The sequence below is a fragment of the Culex pipiens genome, chromosome 3 (assembly GCF_016801865.2).
Source record: "Culex pipiens pallens isolate TS chromosome 3, TS_CPP_V2, whole genome shotgun sequence".
In the NCBI taxonomy this organism is placed as follows: Eukaryota; Metazoa; Arthropoda; class Insecta; order Diptera; family Culicidae; genus Culex; species Culex pipiens.
Genome location: NC_068939.1, coordinates 150,556,746 through 150,571,543, shown reverse-complemented (window position 1 = coordinate 150,571,543; position 14,798 = coordinate 150,556,746). Strand labels below are relative to the sequence as shown.

General features: G+C 37.0%; 8 non-coding genes across 8 annotated transcripts; 2 read left to right on the top strand and 6 right to left on the bottom strand.

Annotated features, from left to right (window-relative positions):
- Nucleotides 1-2,634: 2,634 nt before the first annotated feature.
- On the bottom strand, nucleotides 2,635-2,706 carry Trnaa-ugc (transfer RNA alanine (anticodon UGC)). The gene has a single exon. It is a non-coding gene; the product is annotated as a tRNA-Ala (tRNA).
- Nucleotides 2,707-2,925: 219 nt separating this feature from the next.
- Trnaa-ugc (transfer RNA alanine (anticodon UGC)) lies at nucleotides 2,926-2,997 on the top strand. The gene has a single exon. It is a non-coding gene; the product is annotated as a tRNA-Ala (tRNA).
- A 140-nt stretch (nucleotides 2,998-3,137) lies between these two features.
- Trnar-acg (transfer RNA arginine (anticodon ACG)) lies at nucleotides 3,138-3,210 on the bottom strand. Its single transcript has one exon. It is a non-coding gene; the product is annotated as a tRNA-Arg (tRNA).
- Nucleotides 3,211-3,460: 250 nt separating this feature from the next.
- On the bottom strand, nucleotides 3,461-3,532 carry Trnae-uuc (transfer RNA glutamic acid (anticodon UUC)). The gene has a single exon. It is a non-coding gene; the product is annotated as a tRNA-Glu (tRNA).
- Nucleotides 3,533-3,987: 455 nt separating this feature from the next.
- On the bottom strand, nucleotides 3,988-4,061 carry Trnat-agu (transfer RNA threonine (anticodon AGU)). The gene has a single exon. It is a non-coding gene; the product is annotated as a tRNA-Thr (tRNA).
- Nucleotides 4,062-4,254: 193 nt separating this feature from the next.
- On the top strand, nucleotides 4,255-4,328 carry Trnat-agu (transfer RNA threonine (anticodon AGU)). The gene has a single exon. It is a non-coding gene; the product is annotated as a tRNA-Thr (tRNA).
- Nucleotides 4,329-13,917: 9,589 nt separating this feature from the next.
- Trnat-agu (transfer RNA threonine (anticodon AGU)) lies at nucleotides 13,918-13,991 on the bottom strand. The gene has a single exon. It is a non-coding gene; the product is annotated as a tRNA-Thr (tRNA).
- Nucleotides 13,992-14,505: 514 nt separating this feature from the next.
- On the bottom strand, nucleotides 14,506-14,587 carry Trnas-uga (transfer RNA serine (anticodon UGA)). The gene has a single exon. It is a non-coding gene; the product is annotated as a tRNA-Ser (tRNA).
- Nucleotides 14,588-14,798: the final 211 nt, after the last annotated feature.

Sequence of the window (14,798 nt, the reverse complement as noted above, 5' to 3'; positions counted from 1 at the left end):
TGTATCAACATCAAGCTTTCGCACACCTATTTTCGAGTAGGAATCTCGCAATCGAGAACGCCAAGGCAATCACAAGATCCTCTGTAATTATTAAGTCAAATGTAATTACAAAAGCCGACTCGGTCCTAACCAGGTCCCAGTACCGAAAAGGACCTAATAAAAATAATTTTATGAAAAAAACGCCAAGGCAATGCTGTAGAGTGAACATTTTTTTATTAGTTAGTTCCCCCAGATAGCGCGAAGTATCGAAGAATTACGATTCAAATTCGAACAACTTTTTGGCAAATTCCCTCGTTGGGTGGGATGAAGCTTAGATTGCTATTATTTACAGTGATAAAGCTTTTTTTTTCTTGAGTACAATGACCCTTTGTATGACCACAAAGAGTTTAAAATGGATTATTAAATCAATTTTGAAAAATTAACCTCGCGGTCCTTCTTGACAGAAAAGCTCCCACTTGACAGCTCGTTCCAAGAGGACCATAGTGTATTCATCGAAAAAATGTTGTCTTGTCAAAAAAAAATTGCATTAAAATGAAAAAAAAGTGATCAGAAACAGTTTTTAATTGTGTTTTTAACCGTTGTACATAAAAATTTACATAGGGCTTTAGTACCCAATTCCCGCCTTACCTTATCTAATCTGCATACCATGCGTGGTTTCAAGCTTTTGACAGTTGTCAGTCGTTCTAATCAGCGAATTTGGATTCACTCATTCTATTTAGAGACCCTAAATAGGGAGACTGGTCTAAGCTTGCTGAATCGATCTGGCAAAGTATGTTTTGAGCTTGGCAACACTGATAAGTTTTGCTGGGCGTAAAGGCAAATGCTCGTTTGGATACGTCAAACTCGCATCTGTTTGGGTACGTCAAATTCACTTCGTCCAGTCTCCCTATTTAGGATCTCTAATTCTATTTGGTTTAGCGAAATCACTCTGTATCACGTTTCGAGGCATTGTCAGTACACAAGCTGCAGATATTTCGAGATAATCCCACAGAACTGGCAGCTCTGGCTCGTCGCCCGCAATGACATCTGGCGGAAAATTGACAGAAAAAGAAGCGCGCTTTTCATCAGACGTTTGCTTAGAGCAGTTGAAAAATCAGTTGGCAACTGAATCGGGACAGAATTCACGCGTTTGAGAGAATTATTTCAGTTTTGTAAATTTTAAAATATCTTCGAACATACTAAAGTGATGCTTTTTTGGCGTGCTAGACGTTTATTTGACCGGTGAACTGATATCCCAGAGTCTTAATCGTGGTTTTCTTGTAGACACATGCTCTGGATGCTTTTTAACACCTAAAATACCAAGCAGGTGGAAAATAATATTTATTAGGATGTTGTTGTACACCCTTACCAAAAATCATGATTTTTTGAGTTCCAAATCCCACTTTTCATACGAATTTTTCAGTTCAACCCATATAACCATTTTTATGGTTGTAGTACCTGAACTCAAAAAATCGTATGAAAGTGGGATTTGGAACTCAAAAAATCATGATTTTTGGTAAGGGTGTATAGATAGTGAAGTTAGCTAGTGAATTAAAATTGGAAAGTGACTGGTTTAAGAAAGCGGTCTATCTCGGTAAGTCAATATTCCTGGGTTAACTTACAGGCTCTTGTCACAATTAAACAATTTAGCAATCAAATAAAAAAAATATATAAAATGTCTCAATCGGAAACATGATCACACACGATAAAGGTCGTAAAACTTGGTCGTTTCTTGGTTAAAAGGGGTCCAGACTTGAGAATTATTCAACCCGGATAATCGAATCATCTCTCGGATTAGTTTTAAAAGGCCGTAAGAGCCATTGGTAAACATAGCCCTTTTTGCATCGGTATTCGACCTACTTACGAAAAACCAATATAAAAAACGCTCGAGATTGTTCATCTACACGTCCTTCAAGTGCCCCATGTTTAAAATAAATTAAATTTTGTTTCATTTTCGAGAAAAATGAAAATTAGTGTCAGAGGTCACGGTGGCTCTTACGGCTTTTTGAAAACTAACCCGAGATCTAAAGAATTGTTTTTTCGTTGTCTTCTTTTTTAATGTCGAGTTTGAATATGACACCTGGACGATTATTGCGCCCTCCATAGATAAAAATCTAAACCTGTTGTTATTTCCATGCATATGCATTTTGACAATTTTTCCGATACAAACTTCAAGCGATTAGAGAGGGGTTCCCTTGGTCAGAATGAGCTCAAATTTTAAATTTAGCCTAGTTATGGGTCAATCTTCAGGGGTTAGCCCAGAGAAAGCATGGATTTAGACCATCCTACCCAACACTAATCTAAAGTGATTTAGAATTTTCAAATCGAAGATGGTGGTGATGAAATATGTAATATTGAGAATTTACAGAATCAACCACTAAAATTAGGTCACAGAACAAGAATTTGATTTCTAAAAGCAAGAAAATAATAGAATATGGTTACCAGAAGTATCATTAAACCTTCGAATAATCGACCTACTCAGTTCTCATTTTTTCTTATTGTTCACTCCTGTTGTAAATTACATGATTCGTATTGTGAATTCACTTATTCTTATTGTAAGTTTGAAATTTCGACCAGTGAATACGATCAGCTTTCTTGATCAGCGAACATTGAAACAGATGAACGCTGATTCTAAAAGTTTAAAAAGAAATTTCCTGGAGATACCGGGGATCGAACCCGGGGCCTTTCACATGCAAAGCGAACGCTCTACCACTGAGCTATATCCCCCTCGTGATTAAATGGCCGCCCAGAGGCGAAGCGGCCAGCCGGTACTTAATTAAAAGTTAAATTTTATTGTTATCAATAATTAGTTGTAAATTTATCCACAATCAAGGTTTTATATGCAATTACACATAGACATGATTTTTTTTTTCAAATGTGCAATGGTATGGTTAATTTTCCAAATATGATTGAAAAATGGCGTCTGGCCGCCATTTTAGCATGGCAGGGGATATAGCTCAGTGGTAGAGCGTTCGCTTTGCATGTGAAAGGCCCCGGGTTCGATCCCCGGTATCTCCAATACTTTTTGATAAATGTTACGACGGTTCTGAAACACGGTAAATCACAATTTTATCCTTTCCTTTTTGTTAACAACCCCACCTTAAACTGAAGTTTTCGTAGAATTTAACTGCTCTGAAGCGATGCAAAAAAGATTGCCGCGATCCTGCCAGGAGTCGAACCTGGAATCTTCTGATCCGTAGTCAGACGCGTTATCCATTGCGCCACAGGACCTTGTTGAGTGAAGTGCTTCAGCAGACTTTCGCATGCCACGTGGCAGAACTTAAGTCGTTTATTCGGTTATTGCACGAGTAAAATAATTCTGTTAGTGTTATTTAAGCAAATTATTATAAAAAGTTGCAATCGAAACAGTATTGGACAGTAAATAGGTTCACTAATCTAATGCATTTCTAAATAATTTAGAATTATTCAAAATTAACCAAGTAATCACCGAAGCTATAATATTGAAAGAGATCAAAAAAATTTCCCATACCGGGAATCGAACCCGGGCCTTCTGGGTGAAAGCCAGATATCCTAGCCACTAGACCATATGGGATGTTATGTAAACTGTTGTCTGCAAACCGCCTCGAGGGCCAATTTGTTTAAAAACTAAGTCCAATAAGATTTCAGCTGGACCTCGTTAAGATTTGCTTGCGTTCTTACTGAAAAATTACAATATTAGGTATATCATTTAGCTGGAAAGTGTGTTGTGAAGTGAATTTTGACAGTTCCGTATCTTATGAAAATCTTGATTAGAATCACGTATCTCCTAATAATCTTCCAATAGGTTTGGCCGAAAAATTCAACATGATAAAGATATGTTAGCTCCACTTCGGTGATTGGACGATAATTTGTGTTTTTAACTTGGTATGATCGTTGACAAGTAGAAATGAAAGTGCTCAATAATGTTATCAAACTAGAAAAAAGAAATATAAAAGATTTGTTCTTGCATGTATCGCTTCCAGAAGAACATAAAAAATAATCCAGTTACTTCAACGTGCGAGTAACCGAAGGCTCCGGCGAGATTCGAACTCACGATCTCCTGTTTACTAGACAGGCGCTTTAACCAACTAAGCCACGGCGCCACATGTATAGAGGGCTGTTCAAAGCCCATCCGTTGCTACCTTCCTTGTCATGAAAGCTAACACAACCGCTTTCTTTGATGGTAGTGGTGTCGCATGTTTCAACTGTTACGTTTGTCTCTCGCTCTAGGTGTGTTGATGCCCTCGACCCCTGACGTAACGATCTGACGCGGTCAGTTTTGCACTGCTGCCAAGTGGCGCCGTGGCTTAGTTGGTTAAAGCGCCTGTCTAGTAAACAGGAGATCGTGAGTTCGAATCTCGCCGGAGCCTACGGATGTCTCTCAGTGTTGACATCTGACAAACTTTTTTTCTTCGTAGTTTTGTTGAATGTTTTGAAAGTCAATCCATCGCAGCTAACTCGAGTCGACATTAAGTCATTCTCGTTTCTCAACCCCACTTGTCATCACACGTGTCCCGTCGCGAAAGGTGTTGTGCACCGCATCACCAGGTGAACAGGTGACAACCGTGCCCAGAGGTAATCGGTGGGAAGTTGGGTCGGTTGTTATCAGTAATTTAAATTTTGCAGCGCACGCGAGTGTTGCCCTCCATGTGCAAGTTCAAGGACTGGGTGCCTGGATAATTTTTGGGGGGCAACCTGACCATGTCAAGGGTAATTGGGCAGGGACACACATGTTGCACAAGGGTGAAGGTACGCGTCTTTTCTGGTGGGCTTCAAGGGGACAACGGAATCGCAGTCCACCAGAAGGGGATGACCGTTGATGAGGGGATAACAAAAAAAAAAATATGGAAGACAAAGAAAGAACCTTTCACTTCCACCTGCTGCAAGTACTTCAGATCGATGGTTATGCCGTTATTTGAGCTAAATTAAGATCCGATAACGGGTAAAACAAGGTTGTTAAATTTCAAATGAGTAATTAATAGCTTTAGAGTTGGTACAAAAACAAACCCGGCTATTGACAAAAACATTTTTTTATGATGATTAAAATTTTGGAGGTATTATAATTCGTCTAAAAAATCTAAATCATGATTAAATTTTTAAAAGTTTACGGAATGACAAATTGTCTTTTACGAATATCGCTATCGAATATTTTCCCGTGAACTTAATTTAGATTTTCACAGGAATTCAGAAGCTTTTGTTCAGCAGGAAAATCATCTCAACCAACTACCCAAAATATCATAGCAGTTTAAATATCAAAAGTTAAATTTAATCAAATACTGCCATAAGCAAAATAGAAAAGCCCCAAATTATCTGGAAGCGAGCCACAACTCCCAAAATTATTGTTGTTATTGTCAAGCCCGTGCACCTGCTTCTCGTCAACCCTTTTTCATGGTCTTGGGATGACTTGTGCCCAATCGATGACCATATTTATGAAAATGATACGCCGACAGGGTTGGCCGGTTTACTACCTGCAGCTGACTTAATTGGATTGATTTTATGGCACAGCCACCACCAATGTCATTGTCACCAGATGGTCCCATCCCCAGAGTCAGTGGGCCCAAAATTGAAGGTTCAATAATGGCCGGCGACTCCCAGCTGGTCGTTTCTGAACGGAAGCGAGACCGCGACCTTTGGTACTTTCAAAACTAGAGATATTGAAAGAGTAAATCCAAAACGAGCACAAACCGGAAACAATACGTTTGTCTATTAGATTTCATTTAAAAACGTGCTTTTTACCTTTTTATAAACTTCCTCCTTCCTGCTCCGATGTGCAACAAATGTAATTTCTTCTTCAAACTGTCCTTCGGCGCGAATGCCAGCAAAAGGAGGATGAGAAGGAGTAAGAGGTACACACGAACCTTTCCCCGAGGGATCGTAAAGTTGGCCCGAAACTGGTTCCCTTGTCGTGGCAAACGTCAAGTTGATGAGTGCTGCTCCCCGTAGCACCGCACGTTCTTGTTTTAGGATGTATGTATGTTGTGCGGGTAATAAAATTACCAGAAAAGTAGATGATAATCTCCCGTGTTTAGGTGGTACCTTTTTTTTATCTATTTCTTTCTGGGGGTTACCCTTCATATTGGCAGTGTGGAAGGTTCCAGGTGAAAAGGATTGCTTCTTTCTTAGCAGCATGTTTGGGATTGTTTTCTTATTTTTGTTGTAATTTTAGAATCCTTGTGGCTATTATGTTTTTTGTTGAAATTTATATTCATATTCATTGTAATTCTTACAATGATTTGTTTATACCTAATGAACAATCCCTTTTATGATAATCCCACATCTCGATTAAAATAATAATAAATAAAAAAAACTACATTAGCGTTTGGTTGTTTTGTGTCATCGTTTAGACATCGAAGTGATCGAGCTATCTTGTTGTTTATCGATGTTTGACGTTTGGAGAAAAAGCCGTTTTCATCAGAGGCGACTCGTCCACCTGTTCAACCTGTTCATTGAACAGGTAGCCGATTTCATGCGGATATTTTTCTTATTTAAATACCGCGGTGCTTTTTCAACCAGCAACATACAATTACAATTTTTGTTTGAATATACGTTAACAAAATCGACGTCCTATGTTCAGCAGCGCTGCATGCACCAAAAAAGCATTGGTCCGCCACCCTTTACTCTTTACCTCTCTTTACAACCCACCAATGAGCAACTCTCTACGAAATCGGCCGAATTCGACCATTTTTATTTTTTGTATTTTTTTATTTGACTCAAACTTTGTGGGGGCCTTTCCTATGACCAAATAAGCTATTTTGCGTCATTGGTTCACCCATACAAGTCTCCATACAATTTTGGCAGCTGTCCATACAAAAATGGTATGTAAATATTCAAACAGCTGTAACTTTTGAGTGAATTTTCTGATCAATTTGGTGTCTTCGGCAAAGTTGTAGGTATTGTTGAGGACTTTTGAGAAAAAAATAGGTACACGGAAAAAAAAAAATTCAGATTTTTTAATCAACTTTTTTTTCACTAAAACTCAATTTCCCAAAATACGTATTTTTTGATTTTCGAGATTTTTTGATATGTTTTAGGGGACAAAAATCCGCAACTTTTAAGCCATAGAGAAACATGGTCAAAAAATCTGCCGCCGAGTTATGAATTTTTGAAAAAAATGTTGTTTTTTGGAAAAAATCGAAGTTTCATGCAAAAACAAATTTGACATTATTTTTTAATGCAAAATTGAATTTGCAATCGAAAAGTACTTTACAGATTTTTTGATTAAGGGCTCCGTTTTCAAGATATAGCCACCGAAAGTTTGATTTTAGCGAAATATTTGCAGTTTTTCAATTTTTAAAAATAGTGACCATGAGTGACCATTTCTAAAAATATTTTTTTTGAAAAGTTCAGAAAATTTGCTATAAAATTGTCTAAGAGACATTGAAGATTGGACCTCGGGTTGCTGAGATACAGCGGCTTAAAGAAAAAGAAACACGAAAATTGAAGTTTTCTAAGTCTCACCCAAACAGCCCACCATTTTCAAATGACGATATCTCAGCAACTAATGGTCCGATTTTCAATGTTAATACATGAAACATTCGTGAAATTTTCCGATCTTTTCGAAAAAAATATTTTGAAATCTAGACTAGCATTTTAAATGGGCGTAATATTAAATATTTGGCCCTTTTTAAATGTTAGTCTTGATTTAAAAAAATTCAAAATATTTTTTTCGAAGAGATCGGAAAATTTCACGAATGTTTCATGTATTAACATTGAAAATCGGACCATTAGTTGCTGAGATATCGTCATTAGAAAATGGTGGGCTGTTTGGGTGAGACTTAGAAAACTTCAATTTTCGTGTTTCTTTTTTTTAAGCCGCTGTATCTCAGCAACCAGAGGTCCAATCTTCAATGTCTCTTAGACAATTTTATAGCAAATTTTCTGAACTTTTCAAAAAAAATATTTTTAGAAATGGTCACTCATGGTCACTATTTTTAAAAATTGAAAAACTGCAAATATTTCGCTAAAATCAAACTTTCGGTGGCTATATCTTGTAAACGGAGCCCTTAATCAAAAAATCTGTTAAGTACTTTTCGATTGCAAATTCAATTTTGCATTAAAAAATAATGTCAAACTTGTTTTTGCATGAAACTTCGATTTTTTCCAAAAATCATTATTTTTTCAAAAATTCATAACTCGGCGGCAGATTTTTTGACCATGTTTCTCTATGGCTCAAAAGTTGCGGATTTTTGTCCCCTAAAACATATCAAAAAATCTCGAAAATCAAAAAATACGTATTTTGGGAAATTGAGTTTTAGTGAAAAAAAAGTTGATAAAAAAATCTGCAATTTTTTTTTTCCGTGTACCTATTTTTTTCTCAAAAGTCCTCAACAATACCTACAACTTTGCCGAAGACACCAAATTGATCAGAAAATTCACTCAAAAGCTACAGCTGTTTGAATATTTACATACCATTTTTGTATGGACAGCTGCCAAAATCGTATGGAGACTTGTATGGGTGAACCAATGACACAAAATAGCATGTTTGGTCATAGGGAAGGCCCCCACAAAGTTTGAGCCAAATCAAAAAATACAAATAAAATCCATTTCCGGTTTTGGTAGAGAATTGCTCCAATACTAAAGCGAGCCAGCCTGACGGGCCACGCGCAAATGCTCGTCGCGTTCAAACCGACCCTCTGAACGTCGGGGAAAAAATCTCCATACGGAAAAAAATCAACACATGTAAAGAGCATCCTATTCATACGCAGCGGCATTATCGATGTGTTGGTAAATCTGGTTCAATCTGAGAGCGTGAACTGACAGCATTTTTGGGAGAGAGCGAAATGCCACCCCCAGGCCCCAGCTGACTTAGCTCGCTCAGCTCTGCAGGGAGCTGCTTGCAAAAGGTAAACAAGCCAGCGCGTTGACAGCACGTTGAGAGCATGAATAAATGAGAGAGCGCGAGAGCACGACAGATATTGCTCTATATTTGGCGCACTTTTAGGCATCAGGCTGTTTTGCGCAGACTGGTGATGGCTTGTTTTAAAACTGGAATGTTCAACTGCGCGCGTTGAACCTCTTCGATCTTCTTGGTAACTAGTGGATTCTTGCTCTACTGGAAAGTGATGTAATGTTAAGTTTAGATAGTGTGATTGATAGATTGAATTGAAACAATTGAAACAAAAAAGTACTGTGTTTTTTCCAGACTCGGGACACATGAGAAGAATTATGATCGTAGATTCAACCATGATCGTTATTTTATTTTCAGGATAATTGTATTTAAAGCGGATGCAGTCCTAAAAAGTGCAAGATTTGATGCCATTAAATGCTCCAAAAACGACTGTGTTTATTCAGACTGTTGGGCCGGTTCACTCTAGTTGAATATATTATTATCATATATTGTAGCATGAATTTGTTCTGAAAACTTTTTTTTCACTGATGCTAAAAGAAATATTTTCATTATTTCGGATTCATGTCAATATAGTTTTGTTCTTAACATCAGAAGAAGCTCTTCTTTTTATTCAGAAATTAAATTCCAAAACCATGAGGACATAACAGTGAGTAAATTCAATTCTCTAAAAATTTGACAAAGGATCAAAAGCGATACGACCTGGTTCTAAAAAGTATAAAGTAAAATGTCAATTGAATTTTTAAATAGTAACCAAGTTAGCTCAATATTAGTTGGGCCTTAAAAAGCCCAACAAACAGTTTTCCTTTGTGAAGGATGTGGTATTTTTTCTGAACATCCCGATGAAGAGTTTTGAATTTTAGTACAATGTTCAATAACTTTCCTTGAATTTCGATAAGGATGGCAGAGCGATTGCTCTATTTTTCCACATTCGCCACACTAATGATTGAGTCTTAAAAATACATTTTAACGAGATAAAAAGTCTTAATCATAAGTGTAATTAATTATTTGCATAAACAGAAAATTATAATAGCATAAAAATAATAAAACATAAAAATAGAAGCCATTGGAAAGAAAAAAGCTTCAAAAACATTTTTTAACATTGAGATTCAAAAATTTACTACGATCTATTATTATAATCAATATTTATTAAAACAACATTGTAACCGGGTCGACTTCAAGCACGAAGTCAAATCATCCAAAAGAGTTGAACCAGCCTCCGGCTGAAAAACTCTATAATAAAGAATTTAAATAAATAAAATTGAACAGGTACTACATTCGGGCACGAGTCGCCTCTGGTTTTCATATATGACCTTGACTACACAAAAAATAGAGCACACGATGTAAACAATAACAAACACGTTTTGCTTGGCTGGCCATTAGGTTTTACACCGTGACGTCATTTGACAGCTCGTGTGCACTGTTTACATGGTATTCGTCGATTGTCGACAAATTCCCCCGAACAATATCGACGACCGCAAATCGAGTCGGCGTAAAACCTGATTCTGTGCATTGTCCCGATTTTTTAGGCTGTGTCAAGATAGCACGACAAGATTAAAACTTCTTTCATATAAATAGTGACAACAATGCACGGCGTTTTCCAGTGTCAGGATTGGAATCAAATTTTGGAGGTCAGTGAAGGTCAAAATGTGAAATATTGTGAATATAGTTGCCTACATACTCATTTTTGGTTTTCGAGCTCGGCAGAATTCTGCCGAAAATAGAACAACTGATTTCTTCGGCAGAAAAATGCCGAACTTCGGCAAATTAACTGTCATTTTTCATCGAGTAATCGGTATAATGACTCACATTTTGCCGAAATTCGGTATATTTTTCTGCCAAGTGATAAGTTGTTCTGATTTCGGCAGAATCCTGCCGAAGTTCAGCATAAAAATCTGAGTGTGTAGAATTTATGTTTCAATGATTTTGAAGAACTTTTGAGACATAGACATTTAAAATAAATGTTTTCCTGAAAAAACTAAATATCTATTTATTATTTATATGTTACTAAACAATTCAAGCAAAACAATGTAAATGGGCCAATGTCGAAATGTAAACAAAGAGTCTATCCTGCTCACGTCAGGATACTGACCGTCGATCAAAATTGTATTTTTTTGTGAAAACGCTGATGGCAAGCCAAGTTCTTCAGAAAGTATTTGAAAGACGACATTTTAGACAACTTATGCTGAAAATGTCAAAAAAAAAAGTTGGTTGAAACCCGAGCGAACGCAATTTTGGGTCAAGTGTGAGAAATTGTCCAACGTTATTAACTTTTAATCAGTACTATACATTTCTTATGTTGAAATAAACTTTTTTTCATTCGTGCCGGGTTCCATACAAAAGATATTTTTTTTTATTAATTAGGGATCTGGTTGATCGAATGTGGTCTCATAAAATAAAGTTACCCAAAATGACAATACTTCTCTGCACTCCTTTGAATGTTGAAAAGTAATACTTCTTAATAGTTTTTGGAGCTTGTCACTCATAGCTATAGGCAAATAAAGGAGCTATTACACTACCGCAAACAAACAAACAAACTCGCACTTTTTCGTGTTTGACAGTTTGCCAATTTTCGCAAACTTGTTTGCGACAAACTCGCAAACAAGGCAAAATGTATGCAGGCTGACGTTTGTCCTAACAAAACCAGGCAAACAAACAAAGCAAGCAATCTGGCAAACTGTCAAAAAGTGCGAGTTTGTTTGTTTGTTTGCCGTAGTGTAATAGCTCCGTAACATTCCAGTGGGAAAAAACGTTTCACTGAAAAAAAACCAACCAAAAATCCGAAAGGCATTTTCCGGATTTGCAAGAAATGTTGAATTCAAAGCAAAGCTTGATTTGTTCAACACTTGTCTTATCCACCCAACTCGTTATACCTCGTTGGACTCTTGCTGAGAAATTCTTGCAAAATATGAAAATTGTTTCTCGATTGTATTTTGAATGCTTTGCAAAAGTAATAACCTTTGAAAAAATGTTGACAGCAGTGCTAAAATAATTTTACCGGCTGGTGTGATTACTCAAAAGATCTTTAATATATGGATTCGGAAAAGAAAAAGATTGCTGAAAAATATAATGGCATTTTTTAAGGACAACTGTCAAAATTGTATCAAAATTTGCATGGACGAGTAAATGATGAACAATAGCTTCTTTGGTTTACATGAAAAAATTAACTATGTTCAACCAAAAAGGCAAAAAAACATCTTAAGAAATACAATTTTTAGAAGAATTATTCATTTTTGCCTTCCTCACCTTACTGAGGAAAGGCTATAAAATCACTCGAAAAATGAACTTCTTAATTCGACCTCGTAGACCCACCTTCACGTATACCTATCAACTCAGAATCATGTTCTGAGCAAATGTCTGTGTGGATGTGTGTAGGTGGGTGGACAAAAAAATTGTCACTCGATTATCTCCGGACTTGATGAACGGATTTTGACCGTATAAGTCTCATTCGATCCGTCTTGGGGTCCCATAGGTCTCTATTTAAAATCAGCAAGTTTAGTTAAGTACTTCAAAAGTTATGCTAAAAAAACGATTTTGGCGTATGTCCGGAAGATTGTAAAAAGGGTGGTTTTTGCAAGAAACCCTATCATGTTATACATTTTCAGAAAGGTATTAAAAAGACCTTTCCAATGAGCCCAAAACATTGAAGATTTGACAACCCTATCAAAAGTTATTAGCACTTTTGTGTTATTTATACACTTTTTGGAGGCCGGATCTCAGATATTTCAGTAAAAATTATGTCCGGATCCATCATGCGACCCATCGTTAGTTAGATAATTGAAAGACCTTTCAAATGAGCCTAAAACATCAAGGATCTGACAATCCTATCAAAAGTTATTAGCACTTAAGTGTTATTTATACACTTTTTGGAGGCCGGATCTGAGATATTGTGATAAAAATATTGTCTGAATCTTCCATGTGAACTTTCGTTGGATAGGTTTTTTTTTAATCAGACCTTGCCGATGAGCCAGAAAAATTGAAGGTCTGAGAACCCTATTAAAAGAAATCAGTAATAAAATTGATTTGTTAAACATGTTAAGGGAATGTTGCTATTTTTACTGAATGTATTGACTTTATGAATGTGAGGAAGGCACCAACCACCTAAAGGTGGATTAATTATCGTTTTTTTTAAAGGGACGCAGCAGTCAAACAATTGTTTGAAAAAGGTTAATAGACCGAAAATCAAAAATCAAAAAACGGATTTGTCTTACAAACAATTTTTTAGTTCTTTTTAAATTTACACGCGAATTTATCCTGTAGACTGTATGGCTAAAATTTCATCATTATACAGTCCAGACTTGATTATCCGAAGCCTCGATTATCAGAGGTTCCGATTATCCAAAGTAAGTTTATCCGATAGTTTGTATGGGATTTTGGATAATCGAATCATGAACATTTGACATATGAGTTAAATTTGAGTGGTTAATTATAGCTATAAAATTACAAAATGCATTTTTTAAATATTTTAGCACCTTCATTTTGGCTCGACAATAAAAAAAGGCAACGAATTAGTAGTTTATGAAGCAAGATGCAAAAAGATGTTTTTTTGAAGTAAAACTTTTCAGCATTAGTTTTGAAAACTGTTTCTATTCAAACCTGTTATTTTTGATAGTTATAAAAGTAGACTGTTTAGTCGTTCTAGAATGACAGGACACTTTACTATGTCTGGACCCTAAATTCGGAATCATCGACAGTCATTGCAACAAGAGTGAAGGACACCTTCTACGGCCTAAACCAATATCATTTTGAATGAATAAGTTTCTTGATTTCTTTCTGAAGAAATTTTAAATGATGACTATAAGGGACCATCCATAAACCACGTGGACACTTTTTTGATAATCTCGAACCCCCCCCCCCTCGTGGACAATGGTCCATACAAAAAAAAATCTTTTTTGTATGGAGCGTGGACAATCGCCATACCCCCCCCCCCCCCTAAAGTGTCCACGTGGTTTATGGATGGTCCCTAATTTAAATTTCGATGTTTTTTCATTAAAAAGGTTAAAAAGACTCACATTATTCAAATCAGCAATTTGCAGTTTTCACTTTCTCCTCAATCAACAAACAAAGAAACTTTTAAAAAAAGTTTTCCGCTCACTCGAAATTCTGAGTAGCGTAGGCTCCGGCGAGATTCGAACTCACGATCTCCTGTTTACTAGACAGGCGCTTTAACCAACTAAGCCACGGCGCCGCTTGAAAGTGGCGTGATTAGAGATCTCCAAAATTTTGGACCCTTTACCAAACTCGAAATTACATTGATCGGCAAAGGTTAATCATCTTTATTAGCCCTCAACACGTGCAACAACATCCGCACACACACATGTTCCTACAATTTGAGCAGTCTTTCCTTGTCGACTGTCATTCAATTTAATTTATCCTTGAGAGAATAGCACTCGTTACGGCTGTTAGAGTGAGAGGGAGCATCCACTTTTGTTTCGACTGCTCTTTGTTCTAAACAGTTGCTTCTTCCGTCGTGACAAAGACGTTTTTGTTGCTGTTCTTCCCTGTTGGAGGCGTCGCGGCCTATTTGAATAGATACATTAACAATCGATAGTGCGACAAATCGCAAACAATCATAATTACACGTTGCCGGCATCTCTGCTTGAGACATTCCTGGTGCATGATGATCGGATGTCAATCGAATTATAAATCACTGCGCGACTGCATTCCAGTCCCGATGAGTCGTCAACAAAAAAAAAGTTATTCGCTGTAGACAGGATTCGAACCTGTGCGGGTAGAACCCAATGGATTTCAAGTCCATCTCCTTAACCGCTCGGACACCACAGCCACATGTTTATCGGGCTTCTTACGGCCGTAGCGACGGCTTTGCCCGTGAGTGGCCGTGAGCAAGGTAGTGATGCGGTTGTGGTGTGCGTGAGAGAGTGCACGCGCGTTCCCGCTCTTTCTCTGCTCTCTTTTGTGAGTTCTTTTTTTGTTCGTTTGACGTAAAGAATTTCGCTCGCGTGTGTGTTTGATGCTGGTTATTTAATTGGTGGGA